General features: G+C 38.4%; 1 protein-coding gene across 3 annotated transcripts in view; it reads left to right on the top strand.

The window, feature by feature from the left end:
- RNF144B (ring finger protein 144B) overlaps window positions 1-19,505 on the top strand; it is a 248,435-nt gene that overhangs the window by 211,909 nt on the left and 17,021 nt on the right. The window lies entirely within an intron of this gene.

The following is a 19,505-nucleotide window of genomic DNA, read 5'->3' as shown; positions in this document are numbered from 1 at the left end:
CTTGTGTTGTTCTGTATTTTTAATTTGCTCATGTGAGGTTCTGCAAAAGTTGACTACTTTTATAATAGTATTTTAAAAGAAAATGACCCTCAAATGATTTTGTTGGCTCCTGAAGATCACTTCAAAATATTACAAATGACTTTTTGATTTTATTATCTTTATTTATTGGTTAGAAACAGCCAGAAATTGAGAGGGAAGGGGGTGATAGGGAGAGAGACAGAGAGACAACTACAACACTGATTCACCATTTGTAAAACTATCCCCCTGTAGGAGGGGATCAGGGGCTCAAACCTGGGTCCTTGTGCATTGTAGCTGGTGTACTCAGCCAAGTGCACCACTTCAAAATGTTAATAAGCTCAAATATTTTTACTGTACATCTTAGTGTTACTTGATCTCTTTTATACTACTACATTTCTAACTATGGTGATGGCTGAGTATATCATTCTCCTGTGACTTACAAAGTGTTAGACTAATCTTTCTAATTTTGGATTGTAGCAGTTTGTTTGTTTTGTTGTCATAGAATCTTCACTCCTGGACCAACATTTTGAGATAGAAGGAGAGGGAGAAAGATATGTATGTATGTATGTATGTATGTATGTATATCACAGCACTGAAGTTTCCTCTATTAGCATGGTGGTGTTTGGGCTCTAACTGGGGTCATGTGAGAGGTAAAGCAGGCTCACTATCCAAGTGAGTTTTTTTTTTTTTTTTACTCAAGGTACCGTTGTTTTAAAAAGTAATAAATTACTCTAACGGTCCTTGGTCAGAACATTAAACTAATGGGAATAATCAGCAGTTCTGAATCACGATGTTGGGAGAGACCAAGTGAATCCATAAATGTAAAGTGGGGGTCGGGTGGTAGCGCAACGGGTTAAGCGCACATGGCGCAAAGCACAAGGACCGGTGGTGTAAAGGTCTTGGTTCAGCCCCTGGCTCCCCACCTGCAGGGGAGTCGCTTCACAGGTGGTGAAGCAGGTCTGCATGTGTCTGTCTTTCTTTATTCCCCTCTGTCTTCCCCTCCTCTCTCCATTTCTTTCTGTCCTATCCAACAACAATGAAGCAATAACAACAATAACTACAACAACCTTAAACAACAAGGGCAACAAACGGGAAAAAAATAGCCTCCAAGAGCAGTGGATTCATAGTGCAGGCACAGAGCCCCAGCAATAACCCTGGAAGCAAATAAGTAAATAAATGTAAAGTATTTCCTATCAGTGCTTGCTGCATTTAAACTATTAGTAGTCATTGGTAATAAGGCTAATGTATCCTTAGTGGTCTTTTCCTTTTCCTTCTTTCCAAAGTGAGATAATTGTAGAATTTTCTAAGAAATAGCCACATTGTAAAATAGATACCACATATATTAAAATATATATTATAACTATTTTTGTCAGTAAGATTAGAAGAACTGAAGTTAATATACTGCATCCATATTTTTTTAAAAATAGTTTTATAGATTTGTGTATACCTATGTTCATAGCAGCACAATTTTTAATAGTCAAAACCTGGAAGCAGCCCAGGTGTCCAACAACATATGAGTGGTAAGTTGTGATATATATACACAATGTATACTACTCAGCTATTAAAAGTGGTGAATTCACTTTCTTTACCCTATCTTGGATGGAGCTTGAAGAAATCATATTAACTGAGATAAGTCAGAAGCAAAAGGATGAATATGGGATGATCTCACTCATAGACAGAAGTTGAGAAACAAGATAAGAAGGGAAAACACTAAGCAGAACTTGGACTGGAGTTGGTATATTGTGCTAAAGTAAAAGACTCTAGAGTGGGAGGGAGGGTTCAGGTCCTGGAATATGATGGCAGAGGAGGACCTAGTGGGGTTGTATTGTTATGTGGAAATATTCTGCATGTACAAATTATTGCATTTCACTGTAGACTGTAAACCATTGATCCCCCAATAAAGAAAAAAAAAGAATAGTTTTATTTATTATTGTATAGAGACAGGAATTGAGAAGGGAGGGGGAGATAGAGAAGGATAGACATAGAAAGACCACCTGTAGCCCTGTTTCACCACTTGTGAAGCTTGCCCCCTGTAGGTAGAGATCAGGGGCTTGAACCTGCATCCTTGTGCATTGTAATGTATACACTTAACCAGGTGCACCACTGCCTGGCCACTATACATCCATCCTTTTTTGTACTCTGTGCACTTAACTCCCTGCACTACCGCCCAGGTCCCCATTCTTTTAAAATGTTGTGCATTCTATATGTTTAGACAGTTTATAATGATGTATGTCCACTATTGTAGACTCACACATCATCTCTTCTTCCCTTTTTATCTCTAGCAAACCACTGATACTTTTGCTGTCTTTCCAGTTTTGTTCTTACCAAGATATCAAATAGTTTGAATCAGGGTGTCAGGTGGTAGCCCAGCAGGTTAAGCGCACGTGGCACAAAACGCAAGGAGTGGGGTTAAGGGTCCCGGTTCGAGCTCCCAGCTCCCCACTTGCAGGGGAGTTGCTTCACAAGCGGTGAAGCAGGTCTACAGATGTCTATCTTTCTCTCACTCTCTGTCTTCCCCTCCTCTCTCCATTTCTCTCTGTCCTATCCAACAATGATGACATAAATAACAACAATAATAACTACAACAACAATAAAAAACAAGGGCAACAAAAGGGAACAAATAAATAAATTTAAAAATATTTTGAATCATACAAAATATAGTCTTTTCAAGTAGTAATATTTTCACTGGGCAGTGTACTAAGACCTTATCCATCTTTATAGTAGGGGTGGCTTCACCATAGGTAAAGTACACTTGAAAAGTCAATGGCCATGATACTGACTCTCGTGTAGATAGTGCTTGCTTGGAGCCCAACATGCATATTCCTATATTGAAGAATCTTAAATTTATCAAATAGACTTTGCTCATATATAGAATTTTATGTTTCTCTAATGAGTTCTAGGCAAATGCTCAGGAATTGATTTTATTATAATTATATAGATGAAGAAAGTGAAAATTAGTGTGACTGATATTTTCTTGGGGTCACAGACTATCTAAGCTTCCTTATGTTAATTTATTTTAAAGTCTAAGATTTTTATTGGGATAAAAATAAGCTGTGGAATTTTCATTTTTCCATTTTAGGTATACAATTTAGTGGCACAAGGTATACTTCAAATGTTGTATAACTATCACCAAAAGCTACTCGAACTTTTTTTGTCTATTTCTTTTAAAACTAAGCATTAAACAATAACTTTTTTTTCTCCTAGCCTCTGCTAACCTCTAATCTAATCTATGTATTTATGAATTTGTCTGGTCTAGATAGTTCATATAAGTGGAGTCATGCAATATTTTCCATTAGTGGTTACTTTTTAATGTAATGTTTTGAAGTTTCATCCACATTATAGCAGAACTTTTTTTTATGACAGTAAGAGTCAGTTGTTTATATACTGTATTTTGATTATTCTATTATTATTATATCTACTGATGAATACTTTTTAAAAAAATATTTATTTTTTATTTATTTATTCCCTTTTGTTTCCCTTGTTGTTTTATTGTTGTAGTTATTATTGTTGTTGTCGTTGTTGGATAGGACAGAGAGAAATGGAGAGAGGAGGGGAAGACAGAGAAGAGGAGAGAAAGATAGACACCTGCAGACCTGCTTCACCGCCTGTGAAGCAACTCCCCTGTAGGTGGGGAGCCGGGGTTCGAACTGGGATCCTTATGCCGGTCCTTGTGGTTTGCGCCACCTGCGCTTAACCCGCTGCGCTACAGCCCGACTCCCTGAATACTTCTTTTTATTGAACATTTTTAAATACTGTCAATAGTGTTGCAGTAAATATTTGAGTACAACTGTTTGAGTCTCTACTTTTCAATTCTCTTGGGTCTATAACTAGGAATAGAATTGCTGGGTCTCATAATAGCCCTATTAGTTCTGAGATACTACCAAACTATGACTGTGTAATGTAAGTATAAATTAACTTCTTTGGTATATTTACTATTTTAAAATGTTGAAGTCTATTGAGTTTGGAAGTATATTAAACTTGGTCACAGTCTGGCTCACTCCATTCAAGAGAAACTAAGGCAAACATATTTGGATCATAGATGATTGGGAACGCAATTTATTTATTTATTTATTTATTTATTTTTCTAGTCATCATAATTCTTTTTTTATTTTAATTTTTTATTTAAGAAAGGATTAATGAACAAAAACATAAGGTAGGAGGGGTACAACTCCACACAATTCCCACCACCCAATCTCCATAACCCACCCCCTCCCATGATAGCTTTCCCATTCTCTACCCCTCTGGGAGCATGGACCCAGGGTCATTGAAGGTTGCAGAAGGTAGAAGGTCTGGCTTCTGTAATTGCTTCACCGCTGAACATGGGCGTTGACTGGTTGGTCCATACTCCCAGTCTGCCTCTCTCTTTCCCTAGTAAGGTGTGTCTCTGGGGAAGCTGAGCTCCAGGACACATTGGTGGGGTCTTCAATCCAGGGAAGCCTGGCCAGCATCCTGGTGGCATCTGGAACCTGGTGATTGAAAAGAGAGTTAACGTACGAAGCCAAACAAATTGTTGAGCAATCATGGATCCCAAGCTTGGAATAGTGGAGAGGAAGAGTTAGGGGGGTACTCACTGCAAACTCTAGTGTACTTCTGCTTTCAGGTATATATTTTGCAGTAGTTTATGGATACGTGTGCACATAAGCTCTCTCTCACAGAAACTGGTGTATATCTAGGTTATGGAACTTTGTTAGAAAGTGAACTACCTGAGATGAAATTAGAGTGTACTATAAAAGGAAAGGTCTCACCCGAGTAATGAAGCTGAAGGGTTGTCATTCCACACGTGAAGTCTCTGGACACAGTCTGAGGTGAAGCATGTTAAGGTGGCAATCGTTGCGTTGGTTAGGTTGTGATCGGCGTATGCAATATTGTTTGGTTTGGATTGGGAGATGCATACGGGAAAGTGGGCCCTATCCAAGGGTTCCAGGACTGGGGGAAGTAGGGGCTCTATAGTGGAGATGTGAGGTTCCTGTTGTCTTAGGGTTCAAAAAGACAATCGATAGTTAATGTTATCATCACATTATTTGTTAACTGGGTTAACTATGAAAAGTCCTTTTGTTATGGTTTGCTGTACAGTATCCAGTATCTTGTATATAGCTGTGCTATTGGATGCTTCTAATCTACTTGGTCTAGGCTATTGAGAAAGTCCGCATATCAAATACACAGCCTATATATTAAAAAGATTCAGTTTGTGTTTTGAGAAACTTTGAGACATACAATTGATTTTCCCCCTCTCATATTAATTAATTACTGATTTATATGTCTACATTTTGCTAGGAGTGTACATAAACACCATTCCCACCACCAAAGGACTGTGACCCGTCCCTCCCGCCGACTCCCACCCCCCACTGGCCCAGGAAGCTGCATGTCTACCCCTCACCACTGGGTTTTTACTTTGGTGCCCTACTTACAATTTGATCAGGTCCTGCTTTTAGTTTCCCTTTCAGATCTTCTTAGTCAACTTCTGTTGATGAGTGGGATCATCCCATACTCATCTTTATCTTTCTGACTTAGTTCACTTAACATAATTCCTTCTAGCTCTGTCCAAGATGGGTCAGAGAAGGTGGGTTCATTGTTTTTGATAGCTGCATAGTATTCCATTGTGTATATATACCACAGCTTTCTCAGCCACTCATCTGTTGTTGGGCACCTGGGTTGCTTCCAGGTTATAGCTATTATGAATTGTGCTGCTATGAACATAGGAGTACACACCTCTTTTTGGTTGGGTGTTATGGAGTCCTTGGGGTATAACCCCAGGAGAGGAATTACTGGATCATAAGGAAGGTCCATGTCTAGCCTTCTGAGAGTTTTCCAGACTGCTCTCCACAGAGGCTGTACCAATTTACATTCCCACCAGCAATGTAAAAGGGTTCCTCTGTCCCCACATCCTCTCCAACATTTGTTGCTGCTGTCCTTTTTGATGTATGCCATTCTTACAGGAGTGAGGTGGTATCTTAGTGTTGTCTTAATTTGCATTTCTCTGACAATCAGTGACCTAGAGCAGTTTTTCATATGTTGTTAGCCTTTTGGATCTCCTCTGTGGTGAATGTTTTGTTCATATCCTCTGCCCATTTTTGGATGGGGTCATTTGCTTTTTTGGTGCTAAGTTTGCTGAGCTCTTTATATATTTTGGTGATTAGTTTCTTGTCTGATGTCTGGCATGTGAAGATCTTCTCCCATTCTGTGAGGGGTCTCTCTGTTCGTTTAATAGTTTCTTTGGCTGTGCAGAAGCTTTTCAATTTGATGTAGTCCCATTGGTTTGTTTCTGCTTTAGTCTTCCTTGCAATTGGGTTTGATTCATCAAAGATGTCCTTGAGGTGTAGGTGGGAAAGTGTTTTACCAATGTTTTCCTCTAAGTATTTGATTGTTTCTGGTCTGACATCTAGGTCTTTGATCCATTTGGAGTTGATTTTTGTCTCTGGTGAGATAAAGTGGTTCAATTTCATTCTTCTGCATGTTTCAACCCAGTTTTCACAGCACCATTTATTGAAGAGAGCCTCCTTTTTCCATTTAATCCTTTGGGCCCCCTTATCAAAGATTAGATGCCCATAGGTGTTGGGATTTACTTCTGGGCTTTCAATTCTGTTCCACTGGTCTGTGTGCCTATTTTTGTTCCAGTACCATGCTGTTTTGATGATGATGGCTTTATAATATAGTTTAAGTTCTGGGAGTGTGATGCCTCCATTTCTGTTTCTTTTCCTTAAGATGGTTTTGGCAATTCTAGGTGTTTTCAGAATTTATTTATTTATTTATTCACTTTTGTTGCCCTTGTTTTTTTTATTGTTGTTGTTATTGATGTCATTATTATTGGATAGGACAGAGAGAAATGGAGAGAGGGAGACAGAGAGGGGGAGAGAAAGACAGACACCTGCAGACCTGCTTCACCGCTTGTGAAGTGAGGGAAAACAATTTATAACCATGTAATTCTTCATTATAATTAATTATGAATATTACTAGAAAGCAGGTATCCAGGGGGTCAGATAGTGGAGCACCAGGGTAGGTGCTCATATTACAGTGCACATGAATGCAGGTTCAATTCCCTGGTCATCATCTCTTTGTCTCTTTCCCTCTCTATTTCCCCCCTCTCCTCTCAATTTCTTTGTTTTTATCCAATAATAAAACAAAACAAATAAGAAGAAAGTAGACATACTAAGTAAAAATAAGTTTAGGTGTGGTACTGGGAGACAACTCATCCAGCAGAGTGCATTTTTACCCTACGCAAAAACCCAGGTTTAAGACCCCAGTCACCACATGGAAGCACCAGGTGAGGGGGAAGCTTCACAAACAGTGAGGTAGTATTGTGGTACCTCTCTTCCTCTTTCTATCTCTTCCTCTGTCGTTTTCTCACTATCTAGAAAAAAAAAAAGTTTACCAAGAACACTGGAATTGTGCACGTTTGAAGCTCCAGTGAACTTCTGGAGCCAGAATAACAAAAATATAAGCATGACCATTACAGTGCTACTGTGATAGGATTTTCTTGACTGTGATAATTTTGTCTAAATTGTACACACCATTTTAACATAATAGACAGTATGTCTACTTCAAATTTAAGACTTAGTAGGTAGATGATTTTGGAGTTTATACCGTGAAAGTATTTTTTTTGTGGAATTGTTTAGAAGGGGATCTGGAGATGCATTAATTACTAATTTTGTGAATGGATTAAATAACTAACTGGTAGAAATAAAATTAACTGGCTGAGTGCTGAGATAGGATTACAGAGATTGTTAATTATCTGAATAAAATGTAGTTCCAGTGGTAGTCCTGTACCTTACAAGTTTTTGTTAACTTTTGTCCAATTATCATTATCTATTAATTTCTTTCTTTGATTTTCAGTTTGGCATCCACTGTCTTAATTTTCTTCTCTTTTATGTTAGAAACAGATGTGACTAGTTTGCCTTTTATGTCTTTGGTTTTCTTCTAAGTCTTTATTGGAGAAAAACTTTTGAATAGAAATAAGCCCAAATCATCACTCTATTTACACAAAGCAGAGAAATGTCATTTGACATTGATTGGTGATTAGAATGAATCCATTTCTATCCATCTGTGACTTTTCCATTGGCTACTACAGTGTTCGTTACTTTCCCTTTCTGTGTCAGTCTTCCAATATTAACATAGAAAAAGGATTACTAAATTTGACATTTGTTAGTAATTACTGCTTTCCTTTCTACTGCTTCTCAAAGCATGTGCTTCATGATTAGTGGTAGAATTTTGCTGGCCATTAGTTTCTAGAATCCACTTTTTTCAAAATCGTTCTTTTGAAAATTGAGTTAATGCAATCCATATTTAATCCAGAAACACTTTTCCTATTTTTTTGTGGTGTGATCCATTTTTTGAATATTACTCAGCTTTTTAAAAAAATTTATTTATAAAAGGGAAACATTGACAAGACCATAGGATAAGGGGTAAAACTCCACACAGTTCCCACCACCAGAACTCCATATCCCATCACCTCCCCTGATAGCTTTCCTATTCTTTGTCCCTCTGGGAGTATGGACCCAGGAGTGACCCATGTTTTGTTTAGCATAACTGTAGTTTGCTTCATCTCCTTGGTTAATTCTAGGTCTATTGTTGGATGCTTGTATTATATAGTGACTAGAAACTTTCACACTTGCTTTCAGTGCCTCATTGTTGTCCTTCATAAAAAGTGAAAAGGAATTGATTGTCTTGTGATTTGTCAGTCAATGCTCAGTACTCAGTATATGCCTTTTTATGTAGTATTTGCTGTGTGCCAGGTGCAGTTTCAGATGCTGCTTCATGCAATAGTTCTATCTTCCTTGACAAAACTTTTGTTCTCATCATTTTTCCCATAAGCTTTCTTTTTTTTTCTTTTAATTAATTAATTAATTAATTAATTTTTTTTGTTGTTTTTCCCTTATGTTGGACTTGTTTTATTGTTGTTATAGTTATTATTGATGTCGTCGTTGTTAGGACAGAAAGAAATGGAGAGAGGAGGGGAAGACAGGGGAGAGAAAGATAGACAGCTGCAGACCTGCTTCACCGCTTGTGAAGCGACACCCTGCAGTTGGGAAGCCAGGGCTGGAACAGGGATCATTATGCTGGTCATTGTGCTTCACGCCATGTGCACTTAACCCGCTGCACTACTGCCTGACTCCCAAGCTTTCTTTCATTATGAATTTTTTTAAAAAATCTGATCACAAAGTTTTATCTCACTGGAGCTCCCATGTAGTTATTTAGTTTCTCTTTTCTTTCTTTTTTTTTTTTTATCTTTATTTATTGGATAAGGACAGCCAGAAATCAAGAGGGAAAGGGTTGATAGGGCGAGAGACAGAAAGACATCTGCAGCACTGCTTCACCACTCGCAAAGCTTTCCCCCTGCAGATGGGGACCGGGGGCTTGAACCTGTGTCCTTGCGTATTGTAATACATGCGCTCAACCAGGTGCGCCACCACCCAGTCCCTTTTCTTTTCTTTCCTTTTTTTTTCTTTTCTTTTCTTCTTTCTTTCTTTCTTTTTTTTTTTTAAGTCTGGACTGGGTGTTACTTAATACCCTTATTGTCAATTTAGTTTTATTTTTGTAACACCTCCCATCTCATAGTATTCATCTTTCTTTTCATATTTTCTGATTGCAATCTCATTCTTAATGTGTGTGCCTCCTGTCCCTTTGAACCTTTTTTTCTTGTGTTTTGTGGGAAATGTATGACTAAGTCTTCGGTTTCCTTCCTCAACTATTTTTTTGCTTTGGGATGATAACACTTTCTTCTTAACATCACATTTCCTCTATTTTATCATTCATTTCTTTCTCGTTTACCAGTTTAAAAACTAAAACGGTAACTTCCAGATGTTTTAGCTTTCTTCTGATAAAGCAGGTCAGTAGAGGTTTCTAAAGGGGACATACATTTGAGATATAATATTAAATACTTGCTTTTCCTAGTATGTACATCCATTTTTCTTCTCTAAAGAAGAAAAACAATAGAATTCTCTGACAACCTAGCACAACTATAAGGAATAAATGTGTTAATATTATCTGTCTGTCACAGTATACCTTCAATATATTATTATTTCTATTGTTACTGTTCTTACTCATCACTAAAATATTCAAATCATACCTTTTCTCATTTTCAAACTAAATAAGACAGCATTTTCTAAAAATCCAGATCATAACTTGAACTACATATATTACATGTTAACATCATTTCTCTTTGTATTTAATCCAAATCTTTTCCAGTATTTATCTAAATCTTTTCCATTGTTAGTGTCCTAGAAACTAGATAATCAATGCTAATTCTCTTCACTGTCCATCATATTAATTATTTTCTTATAGTAAGTTTGAATCTATCTTTTCTTACCACCTACAAAGAAATAATGGCTTGCTGAGAGGGGGCACTCAAAATTACTGTTTTAAAGATTTATGTATTTATTTATTTAGTGAGTGAGAGACAGGAAGTAAGACCTGAGCATCTGCACTGACCTCTGCATAACTGGGAGTTGAATTTGGAACTTTGCATGTACAAATCCTACCCTGTACCCTAAGTCACCTTCCTGAAAAAAAAAGTATGCTTTCATCTTTTTAAAAGAGATACATACATAGTTATTTAATGAACAAGGGAAAATTGATACATTAAAGAGCAACTGTGGTGATTAAAATCTATCCAAATTATTAATTAAAAAAAAAAAAACCTCAAGAGTTGTTTGACATTCTGTGATTCTTTCTAGTTGTCTTGAGAGTAGGCCTTCTACTTATGGTCACCTCTGTTGGAGTATATGTACTGTAGCAGATCTTAATTCTGATCAGTTTAGTTTAATTGCCTTTTAATTATCTGCGGAAGACCTTTGTTATTCAAGATCACAGAAAGCAAATTAACTTTGGCATAATTAAAAATACAATGGCTCATAAAAGTTAAAGCCATTTAATTACCTGATTATTAAATTAGCTTGAGTACTTGGTGCTTTCTACAGTAACAAAAATTTATACAGTAGCCTTTTTTGGTACAACCTCACAAGCAGAGAATGTAGAAAAACCTTTTGTGTTAGTTAAGAGAGTATATAACTGAATAGAAATGAATGAACTATACTAATGCTTATAGTTCTAGGTGGGAAAAATCGAGAGTCTTGAGTTCTGCTTTTTTAAAAGATTTTTTAAAAATTGTTTTATATTTATTTGTTTTCCATTTTGTTGCACTTGTTGTTATTACTGTTGATGTCATCGTTGTTAGATAGGACAGAGAGAAATGGAGAGAGGAGGGGAAGACAGAGAAGGGAGAGAAAGATAGACACCTGCAGACCTGCTTCACCGCTTGTGAAGCGACTCCCCTGCAGGTGGGGAGCTGGGGGCTTGAACCGGAATCCTTATGCGGGTCCTTGGACTTTGTGCCATGTGCGCTTAAGCTACTGCCTGACTCAGCTTTTTTTTTTTTTTTAAGTGGAATAATTATTGGAGGTCAGATTGATCTTTAGGATTCATAGCAGCTTTATTTTATAAGGTAAAGTTTGTATTTACCCCAAATTGCAAGAATACAGAATTGAAAACTAGTTTTAAATAGTATATTTTGTCTTACATAGTTTTCATAAACAAGTACAGTCTTAAGACCACTCTATTGTGGTACTGCACTTGAAGAATCATTTCTAGTTTTCAAAAATGAATCACAAGTCTGTGAAATTGTATATCTCTTATGCAAGCATGTCACAATTCAGCTAAATCATGTTTATTTTAGTTGGGGTCAATTTCCACAGACCCCCCCTGGGTTTTTGTTTTTATTTATTTATTGTTTGTTTGCTTTTAATTGCCACCAGGATTATTTTTGGGTCTCAGTGCCTCCATTACTCCTGGTGGCTCTTTCTCTCTCTTTCACCCTTCCTGCCCTTTCACCTTTCCTGCCTCCTTCTCCTTTCTCTCCTTCCTTAACCTCCCTCTCCCTCCACCCCTCCCTTTTTTTTCATAGGACACAGAAAAGGAAGATAGGAAGACGGAAAGAGAGACACCTACAGACCTGCTTCACCACTTGTGAAGCTCACCCCTTGCAGGTGGGGAGTAGGGGCTCAAACCCAGGTTCTCAGGCATAGTAATGAGTGTGTTCTTAACTGGATGAGCCATTGCCTGCCCCCATTCCCCACCGCACCCCACCCCACCCCACCCCACGCCCCTGGGTTTTAAACCTCCCTCATCTGACATTTTCCTCCTCTCAAAGCTATGCTGCCCAGACAGGGAGAAAGTCATTGGATATGTCTTCCAAATTTGGAGTAGGAACTTTAAAGGGGAAGAAACTAAACCCTAAAATGTGCTGGATAATTGTGTATCTCATATATATATATATAACTGTTTCCTAGGCCAAAAGCAGGAAGTAGAATGTAATTCACAATTGCAGCAAGTCTTTTATTAACCCTTTGTAGCTCCCTTCCCCTAAAACTCCTATGTGTGGAGAACAGAGAAGACATTTCATCCCCATGTGATAGCAATTTGGCTACCACCTGGTGTTCATCAATTTGTTCTTTTTTGGCTTGGGTTCTGGAAAATCTCACTAGCTGCTAGGACTGCCAATGTTTTGATGCCCCTTCAGTTTTTTTTTTCTCCCCTCTTTCTACCAATCTGGCCTCCAGGTCTCACTTGAAGAGCATAATTTTATAACCTGAGGATTATAAAGCAAATTGTGCTCTTAATGGCATGTTGAATTTTAATAATACAAAATATAACAATCATTTTAACCTCTGTAAATGTTTACTGGTAGGTGTTTCACTAGCAGTTGGGCAGAAGGAAAATCTGAAGGATAGATGTCATGCTGTGCTCAGACTCCTTCCAGGGTAATCCAGACAGATTTACATGTCTAGATATCTCAGAGTAGATTTGTTTTGTTTTGTTTTGTTTTCTGGCAATAACTGATTGCATAACTGAACAACAATATGAACCTTCTTGTATAGGCTCTCATGTTTTATTACTTTAGGGAATTGAACTGCAGCTATTATTCATCATTACATTTATTTTGTGGCGCTGGGGCCTCTATCATACGTGTTTACCACTTCCATGCTGATTCCTTTTCTTTTTTTATATTTATTTATTTATTCCCTTTTGTTGCCCTTGTTGTTTTATTGTTGTAGTTATTATTGTTGTTGTTATTGATGTCATTGTTGGATAGAACAGAGAGAAATGGAGAAAGGAGGGGAAGACAGAGAGGGGGAGAGAAAGATAGACACCTGCACACCTGCTTCATTGCTTGTGAAGCGACTCCCCTACAGGTGGGGAGCCAGGGGATGGAGCCAGAGGCTCCAACTGGGATCCTCATACCAGTCCTTGGGCTTTGTGCCATGAACACTTAACTGAAACTACAGCTGACTCCTTTTCTTTTCTATTTTTTTAACTTCAGAGAGACAGAGAGAGGGATGTTATAGCATTGTAGCTTCCTCAGTGCCTTGGCACTCCAATGGAACTTGAACCTGAGCTGTGTATAGGACAAAGCAGGTGGCATACTGAGTGAGATATCTTCTGATCCCTGTATATTATATATATTTGAGAGAGAGAGAGAGAGGGAGAGAGGAACCTGAACATCACTCTGGCATATGCGATGTCAAGGATCAAATTTGGGACCTCATGCTTGAGAACTCAATGCTTTATCTACTATGTCATTTCCTAAGCTGCCCCACACACTAATTTTTACACCTCAGTTATGTTGCTCCATTCATTTTTTTTTTCAATGAATACTACTTTTCAGGCATCTTTCTGGGTCTGTGGTTGTCAGCTGAAAAGACTGCATTCAATTCTGGTAGGAATTCTTAAAAATTCCATCTTCAAAATATGTTCCAGCTTTTTAGTACTTATACTGCTAACATATATTCTGAATGTCATACTGAATTGGTTCTTTTCTATAGTCAAATAGATCTCTCTGCTGCCACTTTGCTCTACTATCTGTTCTTTCTGTAGTAGCCAGAGTAATCTTCTAAAAAGTGGGAGTTACATAATATCATGACAGTTCCCCGATCAAAATAGCAATCCTTTTCAATGACTTTTCAACATGCTTTGACCTTGCCATACTTTGTGAGCAGGCCCATGACTGTCATTCCTCAATTATTTTCTGTAACTCTTCCTTCTGTTCACTTAGGCTCTCGTGAAATTGGACTACTTTATCACATGTATAAAATTCTTTGTGTTCATTATTTTGTTAAAGGCTGAAAGTTGTTTTCATCAGGACCATGTGTAGATTAGGTACTCATTCAATGTCCTAGCCTACAGAATTAAATGTGATAAAAATATAATACCTATAAATAACCCTCTCAAGGAGAATTGGTGTTTGCTCAGTGTCATCTGAGCCCCCACAAACATCATAATTTCAAAGGATTATTTCTAGCAGTACTAACCAAGTTACTTTTATACCCAGATGAAAGAGACGAAAATATTCATTCAAGTTGGGGGATCCTTATCATGAATCAAAACTAGAAAAAGCAGATAAAGGGTCAAGTGGTGATGCATTGGGTTAAGTGCATGTATTGCTATACACAAGGGTCTGGGTTCAAGCCCCTAGTCCCCACCTGCAGGTGAAAAGCTTCATGAGTGGTGAAGCACTGGTGCAGGTGTCTCTCTGTTTCTCTCTTCTCTGTACTTCCCCTTCCCTCTCAATTTCTCTCTGTTTTATCAAATAAAATAAAGTTTACAAAAAAGTTTATTGAAAAACAAAAATTAAAATCAGGTAAAAACACAAAAGTGTATTATTATTCTTTGTATATCTAGTTCTAGAGGCACCAGTGTACCTTTTCTTTTCATTAAAAAATGCTTTCATGAACTTCTGTAGACCAGAATGTGGCACACTATTTGACTGCCGTGGATAGGAGAAATTGAATAATTACTTCTTTGGATGTTCTACCCTTAATTATAACATAATAAGCTCTTAAAATGTATTTTTGCTATCTTTACTTATTTATTGGCTAGAGACAGTCAGAAATTGATAGGGAAGGGGGAGATAGGGATAAAAACAGAGAGACACCTGCAGCCCTGCTTCACCACTTTGCAAAGCTTTCCCTCTGCAGGTTGGGCCTTGGGGCGGGGCCTCAAACCCGGGTCCTTGCACATTGTAACATGTGTGCTCAACCAGGTGCTCAACAACCTGGCCCCTACTTAATAAGCTTTTTACTTTAACCAGAACTATATCTAATTGAGAAGTTCAGGGATTTGACCTGATTGCCTTTTTGCTTAGAGATAGCTATTTTCCTTCACTTTTCAAGGTTCATCGTGATGACAGGCAAAAATGTTTAGCAAGACTTATCATAGGTCAAATACTCATGTGAAGAAAACTCTTGTGCTTCAAAGCAAACATTATACAAATTCTTGATATTGTACTCAATTGAGTATATGTCCTATTATTTATTTACCCAGTTATCTTTTGATGGGTACTTAAGTTGTTTCCATTTTTTCCCCCCAGATTAATTCCCCCACAGTTTACTCACTGAACTTTCCAACCAGTGGCTCAATAGTTTGGGGCATTTGGTCATCAAAGGAAAGATCAGAAAGGTTAACAGGAACTGTACAAGGCCCAAATTTTGCTATTGTGAATAATGCATCTATGAATATGGGGATACACACGCCCCTCAGAATTAATGAGGAAAGCTGTCTCTAGCCAGGTCACTAGCATAGCCTGAGAAGTTTGCAGACTCATGTCTCAAAACAACAGTAACAAAAATCTCATCTTAAGGGGCCAGGTGGTGGCACACCTGGTTGAGCATACATGTTACAATGTGCAAAGACCCAGGTTTGAGTCTCTGAAGGGGAAAAGGTTTATAAGTGGTGAAGCAGTGCTATAGGTATCTCTCTGTCTCTCTTCCTCTCTATCTCCCCATCCCCGCTTGTATCCTGGCTGTCTCTATCAAATAAATAAAGATAATAAAAACATTTTAAAAATCTCATCTTAGACGAGAGTAGCATTTTTAAGGGTAAGGACTAGGGAGACAGGAGCTAGGTAAAGAGTGAAAACGACAAACTTTGGTTTGCTCTAGAAGCCTTCACAAAATTTTGAGACACAGTTCTGTTAAAAGCTGTAGTTTGGGGGGCTGGGCAGTGGCGCAGCGGGTTAAGTGCATATGGCGGAAGTGCAGTGGACCAGTGTAAGGATCGTGGTTCGATCCCCCAGCTCCCCACCTGCAGGAAGGTCACTTCACAGGCGGTGAAGCAGGTCTGCAGGTGTTTATCTTTCTCTCCCCCTCTTTGTCTTCCCCTCCTCTCTCCATTTCTCTCTGTCCTATCCAACAATGATGACATCAGTAACAATAATAATAGCCACAACAATGATAAAACAACAAGGGCAACAAAAAGGGAAAAAAATTAGTCTCCATGAGCACTGGGTTTGTAGTGCAGGCATGGAGTACCAGCGATAACCCTGGAGGCAAACAAAATAAATAAGTAAATAAAAGCTGTAGTTCTTCATGTCAGAGCCCTGCATGCGCTCTGTCTACATAAACTCAAGGTCAGGCTGACCTGTAGCAAATTTGTCAGTTTTGTCAAGGTCGGTGCCTGGAACACTGTTAACTATGTGGAGAGCCAAGTGAAATTCATAATGCTTACTAACATATTGGCTGGTTTTTACATAAATTCTCCTAGAAAATAACCAGTTTTCAAGGATAACTAAACTGAGTGCACTGTATTTTTATTTACAACTTACCCCATTCCTTTAAAAAATTCATTAGGGAAATAATAGTTCATAGGATAGTTGTCACATAGGTAGTTTCTTATCTCCCAATGATAAATGTCTGCATACCACTCTCGCCAGCAGCTAAAGTCTTACGCTCTCATCATGTACTGGATCCTTAATACTGTCTCCACCTCTTCCCATCATCTCTGCCCCAGAACAACCAAGTATTTTATAGAAGTAGATGTGCTTTGATCTGAGTGTTATTTCAGGTAGTATATGGGATATTCAGAAAGTAGGAAAAGTTGGTCAGCAAAAATGACTGAGCTAGTTATCACTGTATAATTTCTTTTTTAAATTTTAAACTCTTCCCTTTTGTTGCCCTTTTTTAATTGTTGTAGTTATTATTGTTGTTGATGTCGTTGTTGTTGAATAGGACAGAGAAATGGAGAGAGGAGGGGGAGAGAAAGACAGATACCTGCAGACCTGCTTCACTGCCTGTGAAGCGATTCCCCTGCAGGTGGGGAGCCAGGGGCTAGAACCGGGGTCCTTATGCCAGTCCTTGCGCTTTGCTCCATGTGCGCTTAACCCTCTGCACTACTGCCCGACTCCCTATATAATTTTGTTTTGTATTCTGTGAATTCTGCTTTCAATTTTTCTGTTGCTCTGGGTTCCATACTCTTTTTGTGCTGGATATAGGTTTTGTTTTTATTTTTAATATTTATAATTAATTAATTATTGGATAGTGATAGAATAAAATTGAGAGGGAAATAGGAGATAGAGAGGGAGAGATGGAGACACCTGCAACACTGCTTACCCACTTGTGAAACTTGCTTTCTGCAAGTTAGGAATAGAAGCTTGAACTTGGGACCTTGGGCATAGTAGCATGTGCTCCCAGTGAGGTGCGCTATCACCGAGCCCTTGGATGTTGGTTTTAGATAGTTATGTGTTTATTCTTAGTTTGGACTATGTGCAAAGATGTGTTGGAAAACATCTTTCTTTTGGGGGGGGAGACTCTGATTTATATTATTTTCCAGTTTCTATGGTATAAATATTTCCATCACAGCTAACTTTTAGCAGCCAATGTGATGTCAGTGAATGCCGGGTTCATTTGTGTGAGTTGTCAAGAACCCTGTTTTAAGATGTGACTGAAATGTCCTTCCTTTATGCTTCACTTCTGTTTTTATTGAGATAGCATTGATTTCATATTTATTTATTTATTTCCGGGGTTATCACTGGGGCTTGATGATAGCATTGCTTTTATTTATTTATTTATTCCCTTTTGTTGCCCTTGTTTTTTATTGTTGTAGTTAATATTGCTGTTGTTATTGATGTCGTCATTGTTGGATAGGATACAGACAAATGGAGAGAGGAGGGGAAGTCAGAGAGGGAGAGAGAAAGATAGACACCTGCAACCTGCTTCATCGATTGTGAAGCGACTCCCTTGCAGGTGGGGAGCTGGGGCTTGAACCGGGCGGGATCCTTACGCCAGTCATTGTGCTTTGTGCCACCTGCGCTTAACCTGCTGCACTACAGCCCGACTCCCAAGCATTGATTTTAAGCACTGTATACGTTATAGGGATATGAGTTCACAGCTCCACATCTCTTCAAGTTTCATATGAGGACAAAATAAAATAAAAAAATTAAAAATATCACCAGACTTCAGTGCTCTGGAGTCAATGTTTTCAGAAAGAGAGAGAGAGACTCCAGTGAGAGAGAAAGACTACAGTGAGAGAGAGAGAGACACTACAGTACAGAAACACTGGTTTATGAGGTGAGAGCTGGACTCAAAGCTGGATTGCATGCATGGAAAACTTTCTTATCTGTGAAAATAAAAAAATAAAGATTTATTTATTCATTAGTTGATGTGCAAGAGAAAAGAGACTAGAGCATCAGTCTGGTACACATGGCCCTGGGAATTGAACTTGGGATCCCATGCTATTAAGTCCAAAGTCCAGTACTGTAGCCACTGCACCCCCCCAGGTTGCAAAACAAAGCCTTGAATGTAAGAAATAAGTAGAAATCTTGCAAATATTGGATGTAGGAGTTCTTAGCTCTGTTTCACTGACTGTAATATCTGTGAGGCAGTTATTACACTTTGGAAGAAAATATAGTGGTTTGGAAATAAAAGGTCAGGATCCTGCAGTCTATGTGTCTCACTGCCACTTTGCTCTTCTGACCATTCTCTCCCTCTCCCCCCTCTCTCTCTATCTCTCTCTCTCTTTTGTTGACTCTTTTTTATTTTTTTTTATTTATAAAAAGGAAATATTGACAAAACCATAGGATAAGAGAGGTACAACTCCACATAGTTCCCACCATAAGAAGTCCATTCCATATTCCATCCCCTCCTCTGATAGCTTTCCTAATTAACCCTCTGAGAGTCTGGACCCAAGGTCATTGTGGGATACAGAAGGTGTAAGGTCTGGCTTCTGTAATTGCTTCCCTGCTGAACATGGGTGTTGACAATTTGATCCATACTCCCAGCCAGCCTGCTTCTCTCTTTTCCTAGTAGGTTGGGTCTCTGGGGAAGCAGAGCTCCAGGACACATTGGTGGGGTCGTCTGTCCAGGAAAGTCTGGTCTGCATCCTGCTAGCATCTGGAACTGGGTGGCTGTAAAGAGTTAACATACAAAGCCAAATAAATTGTTGAACAATCATGGACCTAAAGGCTGGAATAGTGCAGATGAAAAGTTGAGGGGATCCTCCATTTTGTAGATAGCTAGTAGGCATATTTTAATTATATTCCAAAGGGCCTGACCATTCTCTTTTGATGTTTTAGGGCTTCAAAAGAGTTTTTCTCTTGGGGTCTGAGGATCTTTAGTCATAGACTTCACATTTCTAACTGTAGTTGGTCCATCATTCTTCAACCCTGACTCCCAAAAATTTTAGATAAGATAATATGTTTAAGAATGTTATTTTTAAAATGTTTT

This window comes from Erinaceus europaeus, chromosome 4, assembly GCF_950295315.1.
Source record: "Erinaceus europaeus chromosome 4, mEriEur2.1, whole genome shotgun sequence".
NCBI lineage: Eukaryota > Metazoa > Chordata > Mammalia > Eulipotyphla > Erinaceidae > Erinaceus > Erinaceus europaeus.
This window is presented reverse-complemented; position numbering and strand designations above follow the sequence as displayed.